The 16466-nt window shown below is 42.0% G+C and overlaps 1 protein-coding gene across 4 annotated transcripts in view; it reads right to left on the bottom strand.

The window, feature by feature from the left end:
• The window catches only part of LOC311357382 (uncharacterized protein), a 77002-nt gene extending 69826 nt beyond the window's left edge, over positions 1-7176 (bottom strand). For all 4 annotated transcript variants that reach the window (XM_084477317.1, XM_084477318.1, XM_084477315.1 and 1 more), the window contains exon 1: positions 6907-7176. The gene's annotated coding sequence lies outside the window, so the exon portion shown is untranslated. The remainder of the gene's footprint in view (positions 1-6906) is intronic.
• Between the last annotated feature and the right edge of the window lie 9290 nt (positions 7177-16466).

Here is a 16466-nt window from a genome sequence, read left to right as displayed (position 1 = left end):
AATTTAAGGACGCCCCTGGGCACCTCACAGTTACACGTGAGGCAAGTAGATACGTAGAGCACACCCATATCTTCCGTTTTTGTAAAACTGCATACAGGTGCCGCACGTTCAATTTCATTCTTTTTTCCTTCCTGTTTTTTTTATGTTGCCATATTAACACCAACACATTTTACCCACAATCGTTGTACCCACAGTTGTAAAAAAGGATCATTTGAGATAAAAAGTAGTCCCTGAACACTAGGACATTATTGAGAGACCCTCCTGTTTTTTTTTTTTTCAACCATTAACACCCCCAGGGGCACTTATCTCCACACCTGCCACGTTTGGTCAGGCTGAAAGAAAAGCCTTTTAGGTACAAGCCTTAAAGGGGAGACCAAGATAAAAGACGATGATAACGTGCTTTGGTGTTTGCGGTTCCTGTGGTCTAACTAGATTGCAAGACAAGTGACCACTGGAAACAGAACATGTCCCCCGAGCATCTACCGTCTTGCACACACACAAAACTAAATGTTGAACTTCAACAATGATAGCCATGACCACTGGCAAAGGAATGACTAAAACCCTGCCCTTTTTTATGGTCAAACCTGCCCAACTTGCACCTCCTGCCTACCACTGCTTCTGTGAAACCCAATTAAGGCTTAGGAAAAACGTGTTTGTGTGTGTGCTTACGGCTTGGTCAACCTTCAACCAGCGGGCAAACAAAGGTTAAAAGATAAAAATAAAAAAAAGAGTGCAACGTTTATTACCTTATAAAGACTGGTGGTGTATACGGAAAAAAAAGGACAAGAATGCTGTTATCTAAGAACTCAAGAAAGCTTGTTATCACTGCTCCCTTATTCTTCATAGAGGCCTGTTTGCACAGACAGGAAACATCTAAAAATCGATATTTGTGTTATTCTGTATTCAGCATTTAATTATTTACACTGGTAAGAGTTTAGGGAGTGGGGTCAGTACAGTACAGACTGCAGTCACGGCAACATGGTATTTTTCTCTTCATCTCTCTTGCTCAAATGGGCAAATAAAACAGGATGTGCTCTCTGAGAGACTAGACCACACAAAGCAGAGTAAATAAAGACAAATTGAAAAAGCCATATATTGATTATATGGAGACGGGTGTGTATCTACCGAGTGTATGGGTGTGTACCCATCCTAGACCTAGATCAACTGAAATAAATGTGCAATGATAAAAGTAATTGGAAACCAATAACAATTTAAGAAAACATCCCAGACAGGCATGGGACCAACAACAAGGTACAGTCAAAGTAAATCTTAAAAGAGTATTATTTAATGTCTGAAATGGACATTTCTGGGCTGAACTGTTGGCTGCATTAAACTGACCAGAATGTCTTTGGAAATAGTATGGCTGCATGTTTTCCATATCATACGTTAGATGACAACGACTCGAGTGCAATTTGATTATCATTTTATTATAACTGTAATCATTATTTGCATTAAAAAGGTCCAGTGTGTAGAATTTAGTGGCATCTAGCAGAATGGACTTGGCAGAAATAAAATGACTACATTTACTATAATCATGTGGTAACGAGACCATTTTTTTAATCTGCGCCAGTAAATAAATAATACATAAAAAATGATGTACACATACTCTCTATCCATCTATCTATCAATCTATATTAAATATGTTGTTTCTCCCCAAACAAACTATGTTATAGGGGCGATGAGTCACCCCCAATTCAATTCTAAAACAGTTAAATTGGAATAACGCTTCAAAAAGCCCAAACTACCATATCACAGGGAAGTCTGTGGCTTTTGGATTCCCCTTTTGGTGGATCCGAAAGTGTTTGACATTTACAGCAGAGCTTCAATGTAAAGCCGGTTGCACGCCAGACGAGCACTGAAGTGTTGCGTTGGGCAGCGTCGCGAGGTAGAAAGGACAACACACGTCGGCAGATTCGGTTTTAGGTCTTGTGTATTATAGGATGTTTGGTGATGAAGGTTTTTGAGCAATGTTGGCTGCTATAGAGCTGCTGTATGAAGTGCTGGGGTGAGTGCTCTCATTGGAAACTGGCCAAGTTATGGCCAGAAAAGGTGGTTTCTACACTGTGCATTGCTTCAATTAAATTGCACCACAGCACTATTGCTATTCAGGATAAGAACAAAAAAAAAAAAACATGCATAAAACATAAAGAACTTTACCCTGTTACCACCACCCTGTTATTGTTTTAGATATAGGTGTTTGATATAGGAGGACGAGGAGTGTGAAGAGTTGAAAAGATGTTGTGGCACTGGCGATAAAAAAACGACTAACTATTTACAATTTATGTGAATTAATCTATTTAAAAGAATGTTCACTGATGGATGGTATGTGAAATACCACATGCTAATACATGGGGTCCACCAAATTTGTCAGGGTGCCAACCCTAAAAAAAGTTGGTGGCAAGCTGGCAACAGTGCCAACAGTAGAAAATGTCTTGAGCCCTGCTACGCATTTGTATCTTAGGAAGTGTACTTTATCCTGTTTGTGGTAGTGCTAGCTTAAAATGTTGTTGAAATTCAAGGGCCCAGCTACTATCCTTGCAGGGCTGATCACTTGAGAAATGTGGTGTAATTGAAAGCGTGTAAGCTGATGTGATTCAGATGCATGATTCACTTTTCAAAAAGAGAGTGAGAGAGAGAGAGAGAAACAAGAGACTAATCTAGTCACTCGGCTTGAAGAGCAAAGGAGTGTTTAAAAGTAGATAATAATACGGCAGACTGTTATAGCTTCTTCCCAGTGGGAGGTGACTAATCACCAAAAGCATCTGATGACGGCGCAGCTTGCCCGTAAAACAGTCTCCGCTATTATAGATAATTGCCTGCTGGCAATGTTGGCACCGCATGCTGGCTTCACAATATGTAATGACGTTTTCCATCGCCGGACCACAGCGGCAAGGCAACCATAACACTACCAAAAATCTGTAGTTCAGTAGTTCCAGTTCAAGTGTTTAAATCTATAACCCCACCCCAGATGAAGCAAAGCCACACCCAGCCAACAGCTTCATATGCTGTAACCAGGGCCCTCCAACCACAGGAAGTGATATGAGTGCAGAAATGTACAGGCACATATGTACACATGCACATATAGAGGGACACAGTGATTTATTTCCCCCCCTCTGCCTTGAGTTCAAAGTGACTCTGAAACAAAGTGGTTTATTAGAAAATACCAGAAAAAACAGGAAATGAAAACATCAAGAATAATGTTGCAGTCCATTCCGTTTCAAAGGGCAACAAGGCTAAAACATACAGCACTGGTCCTGGTCAACGTAATGGAGGGACTGGAACTGGGGACGGCTCGAACATACTGGAGAGTAACTTTGAGGGATGCAAGACAGCAAAATCCCAATGAAAGTCCCATTGAATAGCCTGCTTGCAATGTTCAGAGGTCACAAGAAAGCCCTGCGTACGAAGATGAAGTACAAAGATATAGATCCTGTGCAAATAAATGTGTGCTACAGTAGGTGCAAGTGCTATCACAGTGCAACACTGCCCTTAATAAACGTTGCTCAAACACTTTTCATTGAGGGCTATTATGCATGGGAATTTTTAATCCCAAGTATGTTCACTTCAGCCAACCACAGTAGAGATTGGTGAGATAATCAATGCAGCAGTGTGTGATTCCCCGGATCGCCAAGAGGGGAGAACAAAAGCCTTGTTTTCTCCACTTCCTCTGCACTCTACTGGTTCTCTCGCTCACAAACTGATGCTCAGCTGTCTGGGCCACTTCCTGTTCGTGATCCTCTACGTGAAGGCCACGCTGCACGGAGCAGTGCACCGATTGCACGAAAACAACAAACCGCAGAGAAATGACAGATTCATATTGAATAGCAGTGACGTGAGCAGATTCTACAAAAGGGGCGTACAATAATAAAGAATTCACTGCAGTGTCTGTGACCTGGCGGGCCAAGAACTGAGAACCTATAAAGTACCCTGGAAGTACGCTGGCTGTCAGGGACAGTTTACAGCAGTAGCCAATGGGATGCCATGTCACATGCATTTGCGTGCCTCAAATAATCTCCTGCATTGTAAACCAGTTGTTGGCCTAGTCTCCAGCGCAATGCCAAGGACACACCCGACCAACATGGGAGAAAACCTGACATTCACAACCTCTTTCACTGTAACGCACTGTTGAACTTTGATATCTGTGCACTTGTATAACAAGGATAATTCATGAACAAGTTTAAAACAGGCAAGGATTAATGTGTATAATAACATCCTCTGAACCAAAAACAAATATAATAAAGAGAACACATGGAAGCAACCAAAGGGCAAAACTATAAAATATTAAGAAATTAATAAATAGAATACAATTTAAATACGAAGCGCTTCTATGCGTTGCTGTGTGAGACCAAGTGAAGCACAACAGTAGCAGCTAATCTACTATTCAGGGGCAGTGTAAGTACGTGTCAGCTGGAAACATCAGAGCCGAGCAACAGCTGAACACAACAGTGCACAACATGCTAAAGCAGTGGCAGACAAGACAGGACAACCACCAAATAGGACTTTTGCTGAGTGGAGGCAGGGGGGGATGAGTGCGTGTTGGGGAGAAAAACCCAAGAAACGGCACTAAGCTCTTGGAAGTCAAGAAACTGGGACAGTGAGAGAGAGCAGGCAGGAGAGAGATAGAAAACATGACTCAACACTAAAACATCCAACAGTGGCTAGCCTTTGCATACCACGCTCTGTGTGTGTGTGTGTGTGTGTGTGTGTGTGTGTGTGTGTGTGTGTGTGTGTGTGTGTGTGTGTGTGTGTGTGTGTGTGTGTGTGTGTGTGTGTGTGTGTGTGTGTGTGAGCCATGTCTGTGTGCTATTATGCCTAATAGCAAGGGGATAAAGAATGTGTGGTAGATAGAAAGCTATAAAAAAAAAACGAACATTGCGTGTCCTATCTGTATTGTTCCGATGGTCTCCATGGTGGCATTACTGTTTTAGTATTTTATGGACTTTGGAGCAGAACATGGATCCGTCTTAACAACATCATGCTCCTGCCCATTGGATGCACTCCTTTCAGGCTCTTTAAAACCATATGGAGACTCCAAATAATGCGTTCTAACTGACCACATCATGGGCCATGATAAATAAAGACTCACTTTAACTCTGCGTCACAGGAAATAGTGAGAAGATAATCTTCGTTTTGCTACCCGTGTGTGACTATGTTGGCTTTGCTTGGTCGCAAAGCCTCAAGGCAGGTCTTAAAAGGTGTGAATCAATCAATCCACCGCAACTAATTGTTTGATCATTCTTTACAGCTTTAATATGCTGTGTCCGTATTCAGCCAGCCCATTGACCTACTATAGAAAGTGTCCAATACAGGCTAATTTTTCAGATTGTATCTTTCTGACTGAAGTTATAGGACATTGAATAATTGATGCAGTCGAGTAAATTACTTGACTCCTCATCATACAGAGTAACCTGTTGGCTGTCTGATTGGTTGAAAACATTTTAAACTGGAAAAACTGGAAGGATTAGAAGATGAAAACCATAATCAAAAGCTTAAGAAATGTTATGCATTTAATTTCCCTCTGAATCTCTCATTGGGCTACTCCGCTACATTCAAAAAATAAAACATGATGCATTGAAAATGAATTTGCGGTCACAATTATTTGAATTCAGTTTTGTGTCATCAATGTCAGCTAAAAACGGTTGAAAAGTTATGATAAATCATCAGCTTAATGAATGTGTATTAAACTGTAGTAGATGATACATTCTGGATCAATCTGTTACCATGACTGTCTGGGGGCCCCCCATGAGTGAATACAGTCAATAGACAGGCACACTTTTCTGTCATTATCATCAATGATTTGATGGTTACAAGAAGGTACCCTAATACAGCTAAACACTGCTCAGACCATGGGACATTGGGGGAAGGTTTGTTATGTGCCTGGGTATGACCACAAATTTTGTGCCCAACTTGTGGCACCAACACGGGAATTCTGTGATAAGGCCTAATTCAAGGACGCTCTGAGGTGAATAAGGTAGTAAGTAGCATGCAGGGACTAAATACATGGGCGTCTCATTTTCAACGTAGAGAGCCCATTAACTTGCTACTTCCAGTGTTGTTCAATGCTCCTATTTTCTGTTGCTTTGTTGAGGTACAAAACCTTGTTTTTGGATGATATTAATATTTAGTCTGAAAGGGGCTCACATGACACAAGACGAATGAGGTGCATAACATATATAGATCATGCAAGACATCTGATCAGGACGTGGAGAAAACATTGAGAGTGCTGCCAACATTCATGTGGTCCAGAGGAAGGACTGTAGACCTATATCCGTAAAACAACTTTTTGCATTGTGCCACCAAGAGGCTAATAAAGCTTGGTATTGTCTGTTTTCACAACAGTTATTGACGCACTAAGGGCTCCATGTTGTCCAAGTAATCGTTGGCATATTATCTCCTCTGTGTGCCAAAACCATGAAGAAAAAGTGAATATACCTTGCCGATTTTGCAGTTCACGGCTGTCGACGTCGGTTTGAAGGCGAAATGGTGCTTTAAAACTAGAATAGATCAAATCCCCTCTCTCCGTTTAGATGGGGTCTGCGCCCGTATGTTATTCCTCATTTGTAACCAAGCTCACTCCGTCCATTTCAGAAACGCGTGTTACAAAGAGTATTTTCAAGCGAGACTTCAAAACAATAAGAAGGCATATTAAAAACAAACAAAAACCATTCAAAGGACAAACACATTCCAGCCTAATGGGATGCCGGGTTTCTTTTGATCACAACGCCGTGATGAAAATGTCATGCATATAGTGAGCCACATTGTGAGCGCCGCGCCAGGAGTCTATTGGGGTGGGTGAGCAGAGTGGGAGAAAACCTTCGTTTTTGCCTGACTGGGAAGCGTTCCCGAAGCGAGAGCCCCAGAAGCTATAGCTACTTATTTGGGAAGGCGTTTAGTGTCTTGGTTTACCTTGTATCGTGGAGGTCTACAGCGTGCACTCTTCTTCTCGATGCATTCCTCTTGTCCCTCTTGAACGCCTGTTGACGTTAGAGCGTCCTACCTTTTCGCATTTGACTCCTCTCTGAAACGGCATAACATCTAGAAAAAAACTTGTATCTACATTGAAAAAGTATACGTTTTCTCTGAGATATCTTGTTTCCGAAATGGAACCATTGGAGCGGTTGACGAGTAGATAATTTGCTAACTGCAAGCGACCACTTGTTACATGCAAAAAAGTAATGTCTTGTCCCACGGGCATGCGATGCCTGAAATGAAGGGGCGGGCTTTCGGGGAATAGGAACACTTTGATTTGTCCTCCGGCACCTCTAGCTCCCTTTGTGAAAGGTCGAACAGCCCGTCAATCACGTGAATGTTTAGTTAGTGGTTTTGTTTAGTTTAGTTAGTAGTTTATAGTAGCCTACAAAAATCAATGCCAAGCAAAGCCAATGATCTAAATATAATAAACTACAACCGTTAGCATTTACTTTAGTCAGTTTGAAAATATATAAGGGGATTTAATCATATTGAGAATAAATATAATTTCTAAAATGTAATTGTTTGATTGGCTCTTTACTATAGAGTGTATACTTTGTTTTATCAATACAGTATAGGCAGATATGTAGTTGGCATGTAGTTCCCTGAGATGTAGATGTTCCCTTTATTTGGATATGTTTTAATTATGAACAACGAAAAAGGCTGCCCTCTGGTGTAAAGAACGGAAATGTGCATTACAGCAACATATTAATAACATTAATTCAACATATTAATAACATTAATTCAACATATTAATAACATTAATTCAACATATTAATAACATTAATTCGATATAAACTTTTACATCGGCATTATTGACGTCCTCATAATAAGTAGCTGTTATAGCGAGGATACATTAGATTTTTTCTAAACATTTCCCACCTCCTCCTGATATGAACCCATGAGGGGATCCATTCTTTGGTCGTAATCCTGTAGGTTATTTAACCCTGTTTTCTATCAGGTCATTGAGTGGGTAAATGCAGAAGTCATTAAATGTCATGAGTTATGACATCTTTCTAAATGTATGCTTGGCTTCCCACGCTCATACATTTAGAAAGAGTGCATATGACAATCTTGAGAGGGAATGATGTCATCAAGCCAACCCTTCACAAACGATGTAGGGACTGGCTGACAAGTGGAGAAAATAACAGGTAACTCAAATTTCAAAGTTGCAATTGAAGTAATTTTTTTCATCTTAAGCTAATTTTCATTGTGATATATTTAACAATGTCCAGCTAAATATAGGCAAACGCGTCCTAGACGGCTACATAAACGTAACATAGGCCTATTGGTTAATCAAGGCTAATGCTTGTAAACCCGGTTTATCTTTCAACCAATTATCATGTTTCCCGAGTAATGTAATATGCAATATAAGAACGATGGTCAAGGGTCGGGAATCCCGACCCTTGACCATCGTTCTTATATTACATCCTATGAATTTACATTTTCAACATCATATAAAGAGCGCAGGACCAAATAACACTACTCGTGTGATATTTATTGTATTGTTCCACATTAATTACCCGACATCAACAACAGGTGATTAACAGGTAGGCCTAATTAACGTCATATTGCGCAAGCAAGATGCGCTCTGTATGCCATTTCACATAGTCTTTGGGTAGCCTACAATGCTGATAATACAATAGCTGTTACTTTATCACGTTCGAGCAAGTAAAATGCGTTACGTTGCATTTTGAGCAATGAACCAGAAGAGGTCACTGCTTCATAGTAAATAGTTTGGCTTGCGTGTGCTATGGGATTAATGTGCGTGTGTGTGTGTGTGTGTGTGTGTGTGTGTGTGTGTGTGTGTGTGTGTGTGTGTGTGTGCGTGCGTGCGTGCGTGCGTGCGTGCGTGTGCGTGTGTGTACGAGCGTCCACGTCTGTGTGTGGGTGTGTCTTGCAGGATTCCCCCTGGTGGTACAGCATAGACTCCCCCTACCCCCGTCACATCCACACACAGCTGATAAGTATTCAGGCCTTGTTCCGACTGCATCAAAACCCTTCCTCACGCCGTCTCTACGGGACGCTGCTCTTCCTATCCATCCCTCCCATCTCTCCCACCGCTGCTCACTCTGCATCGCTGCGTGAGGTTCACCTCTTCCCTATGATCCGAGGGATAGCCTACTGCTGGTGAGTTAGCATGACTGCATGACAACATCCTGTCCATGGCATGACCTGGACCCCTGGACTGAGTCCTCCAGTGTGTGAACCCTTATTCGAACTGGGGTTTACAGGTTGTTTGCGCTTTATTTTGGTGGCACTGGATTATTTCTGGAGTGAGTGGGCCACACACACTCACACAACATTTGCGCTGATAACCATCTATTATAGAGCAGAAACCAACTTCACTTCCCAGTGGAGAAACTTGAACAGTGTTATAAATATAAATGTACAAGATGGGTCGTATTTTTATTTTTTTATTTATTCCACATTGTGATAGCAAGTCTCTCTCCCTGCCAATGGTTGCCATTGCTATAGAAATGAGAATGACAGTGTAAAGGTCAAGAATTGACATCACTGAAATGTGAATATATACACATTTTCGTGTGTGTGTGTGTGTGTGTGTGTGTGTGTGTGTGTTTGAGAGAGAGAGTGTGAGAGTATGTATGTGTGTTTGCTCTCATTAGTAGACCGACAGATGGAGCAGCACATTGTTTCAGCAGGGGCCAGGGGACTGTTTGCGTGTTTCGCCTGATGACACATTTTGAACTCACATGGTCCAGCTACTGTATAGCTCCGGTTGCTATACCACATGGAGTAATACACGGAATAAGACTCCCATTTTCTAGTCTTCTTAACAGTCTCTATACAGGCCACTTATTGATTACATGTAGTAGGACCTCAAGCCTATTTAAAGGAGTGGTGTGTGTGTGTGTGTGTGTGTGTGTGTGTGTGTGTGTGTGTGTGTGTGTGTGTGTGTGTGTGTGTGTGTGTATATACTGTATATGTGTGTGTGTGTGTGTGTGTGTGTGTGTGTGTGTGTGTGTGTATTTGTGTGTGTTAGGATGGGGGGGTCGACATGAGTTGGATGTTCGTTTGTGTGGGACCTTTAATTTATTTAAGGTTTTTAGAGGGTAAGTCACCCTCTGTTTCAGCAAAATTCCATCCAGGAGGTAAAAAAATAGGTGAGCTGAGAAAAAAAAAAACACTTTCAGGGGGAACATCACGCTCACTTGAGCAAAAGTCTGCAGGGCAGCCAGAGGAAAAGAGACTAAGCTGGAAGTAGTAGGGCAGATTCCCCCCCCCCCCACAGGATTTATAACAACACAGACATGTTCACCAACATGTCTTGAGTCCCATCAGAGCGGTTTTCAACTGAAAAAAATATATTTGGAATTTAAAAGTAAGTCTTTAGCAGCTCCTCGAAGGGGAAATGGCGAGTAATGAGCCTGATATCGCCAGCCCAATCCACAACGCATACGCATTAGTCTGGAACCCATCAGTTAATATTCGATTTTCAAGGGGCGTTCTTCAATGGGTGCAGACCAAAATTACTCTGGACGCAATTGGATAGAACTACAACCAATCAGAGCAACAAAGTGTGTGACGTAGCAGCGGAGCCAGTTGGTAATGAAACCTTTAAGAAGTACAGCCAAGTCATCTTTCTTATCAACAAATGCTTAAAGTGTAGGGATGCACCGAAATGAAAATTCTTGGCCGAAACCGAAAACCGAAAATGAGGAAACCAAGGCCGAAAACCGAAAACCGAAACACCGAAATCAATTATTATGCCAATTATTAGTAGGCCTACCATTGCATTTATAGCTATGACTGTGTACTAACCTTACTAAAATCAAGGCATTGCAATTCAAAGAATAATTACAATTATTAAAAGTATAAAAATATTTATTTAGCACTGAAAAAACAACAACACCGTTTTCCGTTTTGCACTTTGCAGACGGTCCCTAAGCTCGCGGATGATAGCCGACAGCTCATAGAAGCTGTCGGCACTTTGCGGACGGTCCCTAAACTCGCGGCTGACAGCCGACAGCTCATAGAAGCCGTCTCATAGCGACCCGTCGCTAAAGACGGCTCGTTTGGATGAAAACAAGGTTGTAGCTGGTTCTCTAGATTACTACATTTAGTCTTTTTCAGATATATGGAAATATGCCCACACCGCAGACATGTTGGCGCAGAGGCGCTTATCCAGACAAGCGTGTGCTGGCCGCGGTTTTTGTTTGCGTCATCACAATTTCCTGTTTCGGCCGTGTTGTTTCGTGATAAAAGTGTTTCGGCCGAAAGCCGAAAATGCGCTTTTGGGCCATTTTCGGCCGAAATTTTTCATCCCTATTAAAGTGCGGTTTGATTGTCCTTCTTTTCGAGAACACATACCTTCCAGTTTGTTTAATTATATTGTGATAATGGATTCAACAGACCGCTCCACACACGCAGCAGCCATTTGTCAACGACGCTCTTCTGTAAAGTCATCGTATCAAACTCATCCCATATTAGATTAACAGATCTGATTGGTTCGACCCGGGCCAGGTCATGTGTCTGTCTGAACAGGAAGGGGCAGAGATGAATATTCCAGATAAAATAAGTAGTCACATTTCATTAAGCATTCATTATTTCACTTTTTATTTTAAGTCATTGTGCAGGTGTGACACGGCTAATAACGTTCCTGTCTTGTCTTTAAAAACAAGAGACACATGGAACATGTCGGCACCAAGACCTTAACAACACAACAGGAAAATGTTCAATATGCTTTTAAAAACAACTACCCAACTTCATTTATAATCTTCCCTAAAGATTATATTATGCCTCAAACGTAGTTATGTCTTCAGAAAACAAAGATGTACAGCATCTCATGTGCTTTCATACAACCAACTGGTAGACTTACAACCGTCAGCAAGATGTCAGGTTTACACCAGCCCTAATAATAAATTATCCCTCAAACAAGCCAGCGAACATGACTGGCTGCCGCATAGGGAAAGAGGGAGGGAGAGAGATGGTAGCAGAGAGAGAGAAATAGTGGGTATAGGAATAATATAATAAGCATAAGTGAGAGAAAGAACATGAAAGAGAGAGGGAAGGAGGGATGTAGGAATTGTAGCAGAACCACAAAGGTGCATAAGGGAGGCAGACTTAAGAGGAAGAGATGGATGGAGAGTGTTAAGGCGGGGAGAGGGAGAAAGAGAAAGTAGATTGAGAACGAAGAGGGAGAGTGTTTCTTTAATTCAGTACACTGGTTGAATGGAAAATACCCACAGGAATGGCGATAGCAATGCAATGGAGAGAGAGAAGTAGGGCAGAGATCACGGGTTGGCAGGGTGTGTGAGAGAGATGAATGGGAATGTATGGGGAAAGTAATGGATGGTGTGCCCGATTTCACTGTTGAAAGTCCTGTCTTTTCAAAGTAACGTTTTACAAATCAAAGACAAACTAACACTCACACACACACACACACACACACAAACACACACACGTACTGTATGTACACATATGACTTACAGAGTACCACCCAAGCAGCACTGCAGGATGTCTTGATTTATTCATAGAGGTGGGAGGAATAAGAAGGACTATATAGACAAAATTACGAGAAATATGGCTCTCTGTCTCATGATCCCTTTAAAATCACTCTTGAATGACGATGTTTTGACAACCTGCTAGCGAGCATGCAGGATAGTTGATTGGAGCATCATCATCTGGGATCTGGAATCTCTTTCTCTACTTTTACTTTTTTACTCTTCCTTCCATCTGTCTGGCTATCTGTTTTGTCTCTGTCCCACCCTATCACTTACTCTGTCACTCATCGCCCATACACACAGTCAGGCATTGCACTATTTTCTGCATTGCACACCAAACAGACCTCGCGCGACCAGTCCAGGGGTATTGGTTTACTGCAGATCATGTTCTGTCTCAATACTGTGACACTATGGCAATTGATGCATCACAGAGAAGAATAAATGTTGAAATCCAGTTATAAATGAGATAATTATAAAAAAGCATTTGCATTATTAGCATTGTAATCCTACAGCTTTTGTTTCAGGGAACTTCATCTTCCTGGCAGGAAAGTGTATTGCCAGCAGATTTGAGTACATTTTGATAAATAAAAATGTACTTTGATTAATTAGTACTTGCTTCAGTCCTTTTAGACTGAGAAATAGGCAGTCAGTGCACCTTTTAGGGCAATCCAATTTGCTGTGTTGTTGTGGCCCAGACAAATCAATCTTAGAAAAAGTAATCTCTTTGGAACCATTTCAAATGCGAATCTCCATCCAGCCACTTCTCCACCGTCAACCAGATTCAAAGCCATCACATATGAAAACCCTACAGTTGATATAACAATAAGGAAGAATTGATTACAGGGAGCTACCTGAATGCAAATTAAGCAATGTATAGCATGTAATGGATTGATGGATCAGTTGAATGAATGACTGAATTAACGAATACACAAATATATGATTGGGGTGAATAATTGTATAATGATGTTGCGCTTCCTGTTTCCCCAGCTTGCCCAATAGACCACCAAGGCATGTTGGTTTAATATTCAGCTTCTTAAGAACACTTCGAGAAACCACCCCTTTTAGGTTGACATTGTTGAACAGCAATTTCAGTTGCCACTACCACTAAGGAGTATTAATAACAATCCAAACAAGCATTTGACAAGCACTGACCTACTGTCAGGACTGACTGTGGTTTCCCTGAATAGCTTGACTGGAATATTAGCTAAGTGGTAAACATTGACGACTGCATTGCATCGGACTAACTGGATGACGCCCATGACGGATGCTAATTCTGTAGTGACGGTTAAAGTAATGTCCTGCCAGAATGTAGGCCTAGTTACATTATTTATATCCTTCGTCTATAATGTATGCCGCCAGGATTAAGGATCAACTAAACCCGGTGTTTGTGTGGCGGTAGGGGTGGGTGAGGCAGGGGGGCCGGGCGGATGGGATGGGATGTGGAGGGGGTGGGGGCAGTGTGTGATGGCAATCTGTTCCTATCTACTACTGGTAATCTCCCATCAATAGACCACCCTTCATTCTTGAGGGCAGTAGGCCTACAGGGGATTACTCAGCTCAAGCCATTTTTCTACACCGTATTTTAAATTGTATTTTAAATTGTAATATTTTAAATTGTTCATTTCTGGTGCTGCTGGATTGGTTGATGCAAAAACGGTGATGGCATTACCATCAGGCTTCTTAAACAAATTGTGCAACATGAGCTAATAATCATGTGTTTGTTTGGGAGCAGGGGTGTGGTACCATTTTCAATGGTACCACAGCTCAATGGTACTCTGGCTCACAGACACAGACACACACACACACACACACACACACACACACACACACACACACACACACACACACACACACACACAACACACACACGTACAGACTGTACTGCAGTCTGCAAGATGCATCAAAGTATCTGCATGGCATGTTATTATTAATACATGTTCCATTCATAAGTCATGCACAGACAACTCCCTGCGCATGTGAGGGGGCTTCTTTAGATTCACAGTCCATTTGAAAACACAAAAAAGTCTCGGACACCACAAATTCAAATAATGTTACAAATTGATGGAAAATATATTATTTATTTGGCGAGATTTGCATCCCCAACCCCTCAGCAAATAATGCCAGATTTCCATATTACCGTGGATTGGCTGTGGGGTATTAAAAATGCTAATGCTAACAGCCATAAAGAAAGGCCTACTAATGATAAATCAATTACCCTTAAACCCTTGAATTATCCTCACGCGCCCTGAGCAGCAGCCCCGGCAACCAACAGTGAAGTCCATCTTGTGATCGATACAGCGATGCACTGCTGCCTTAGTTAGAAGGGTATGGTGCCTTAGAGAAGGGTATGGTGCAGTGGTTCTGTGGTTGTATTATGGCATAAGTACACATGGCCTCCGCAACAGCTTCATGCAAACTATGTCTGAGAGTTAAATGATCCTTTTGCCTTTTCTTTGGTTTTCACTTTGGGCTGTTACCATGCAGTAACTTGTGACTTTACACATCATCATCATCATCATCATCAAGGAGGGACAGAGGTGATGCATTAAACATGATGAGTTGAATATGTCAAATGACACAGAAGAAAACACGGAAAACGAGAGGAGGCAAGAGAGGTAAGAGTGGGCAGAAGTCAAAGGCGGCGGCCGGACGGATGAGTCCATCATTGTTCAAAAAACCAAGCCCAGCAAGGCATTACTGCTCACGCACACTAAGTCAACACATAAACCACTGGAAAGCCCCACCACCCTCTTTCTATCTCTTCTTCTCTCCATCCCTCCATCCTGCTCCCCTGGCCCCTCCCGCCAGCCGCCCATCTGCTCCTCTCACGCCTCTCCCCTGCCCTCCCACCCACTCTTCTCACACACACTGGTGCTTTCTATCTCTCCGACTCTATTTTCAGTTTCATATCACTCATTCTCTCTCTTTCTCTCTCTCACACTCTCTCTCTCTCTCTCGCTCTCTCTCTCTCTCCCCCTCGGTATTATCATACATTTTCAGCGATGAGTTCCCCCTCCCCCCTCTCCTCCTGATCGTGACGATGGGCCGGTCCTTTGCATGCAGTATTCTCCATAAGAGGGTGGACCGTACCATTCGGTGATGCGATCAGGAGGCAGGACTCCTGTTTGGGTCGGGCTGCAGAGAGGGTGGAGAGGCAGAGGCGAGAGGGAGAGAGAGAGAGAGAGATAGACAGAGCAAAAGAGTGGCCGATACGATCCAGTCCTACCCTAATCCATTCTCGCTCCTTCCATCCCAGTCTGTCTTTGTGTTTGCGGGCTGCTTTATGCCTTTAGAGTATGAAGCTGCCGACTGGATGTTAACTTTACTTTGGATCCACTCAGGTGAGGAAAATGATCAGGATCTAACTTGTGTTCTACTTTGATTCTTTTTTTGTTTGTATTTTGTGTCTTTTGGAGATCTTTGGCTTTGGGATGTTATGGATTAATGTCCATCAGATATTAGGCTGTATTGAGTGTTGTGTTAGAATTGCTTGATGCTTCTTTTGAATAGTCTCATGTTGGATTTGGGAGTTCATAAGTCATATTTCACAAAATGAACTTGCAGGCTTTCTGGGTACACTGAACTGTTTTACCGCATGAATGGCACTTAAAGAGTAACAGCATGCATAACCTTGTGTTGAAAGGAGAATTGCTGATATATTTGGTCAAGATGCACATTTTAAGCAGAGTCATTTGTCTTTCTACTAATGATTTGCTGGGGTTGTTTTTGTGGGCCAATATGTGTAGTTTTTGATCAAGCGGTCTCCTTATGTTCCACCAAATAAGTAGCCGTATTGAGTCTGATCCATTCATGTAGAAGGGGATCATCTGGACCCAGAAACACATGAAATAGGCTTCCATTTTGTTCCTGGACTTAGATCAGTTTAGTCGGTAGACCTACTTTTATCCAATGCAACAAACATGCTGTAGTATGATGACAGTTTAACAATGATATGATTTCACTTATTTTTCATAGGTTGAAAACAGTTGAAGAAGAATCAACACGATTCAATGTGAATATTCTATAATATAC

Source organism: Micromesistius poutassou (assembly GCF_964030765.1).
Source record: "Micromesistius poutassou genome assembly, chromosome: 13".
Classification (NCBI taxonomy): domain Eukaryota; kingdom Metazoa; phylum Chordata; class Actinopteri; order Gadiformes; family Gadidae; genus Micromesistius; species Micromesistius poutassou.
Note: the sequence above shows the minus strand (reverse complement) of the source record. Positions and strands in the feature narration are given on the sequence as shown.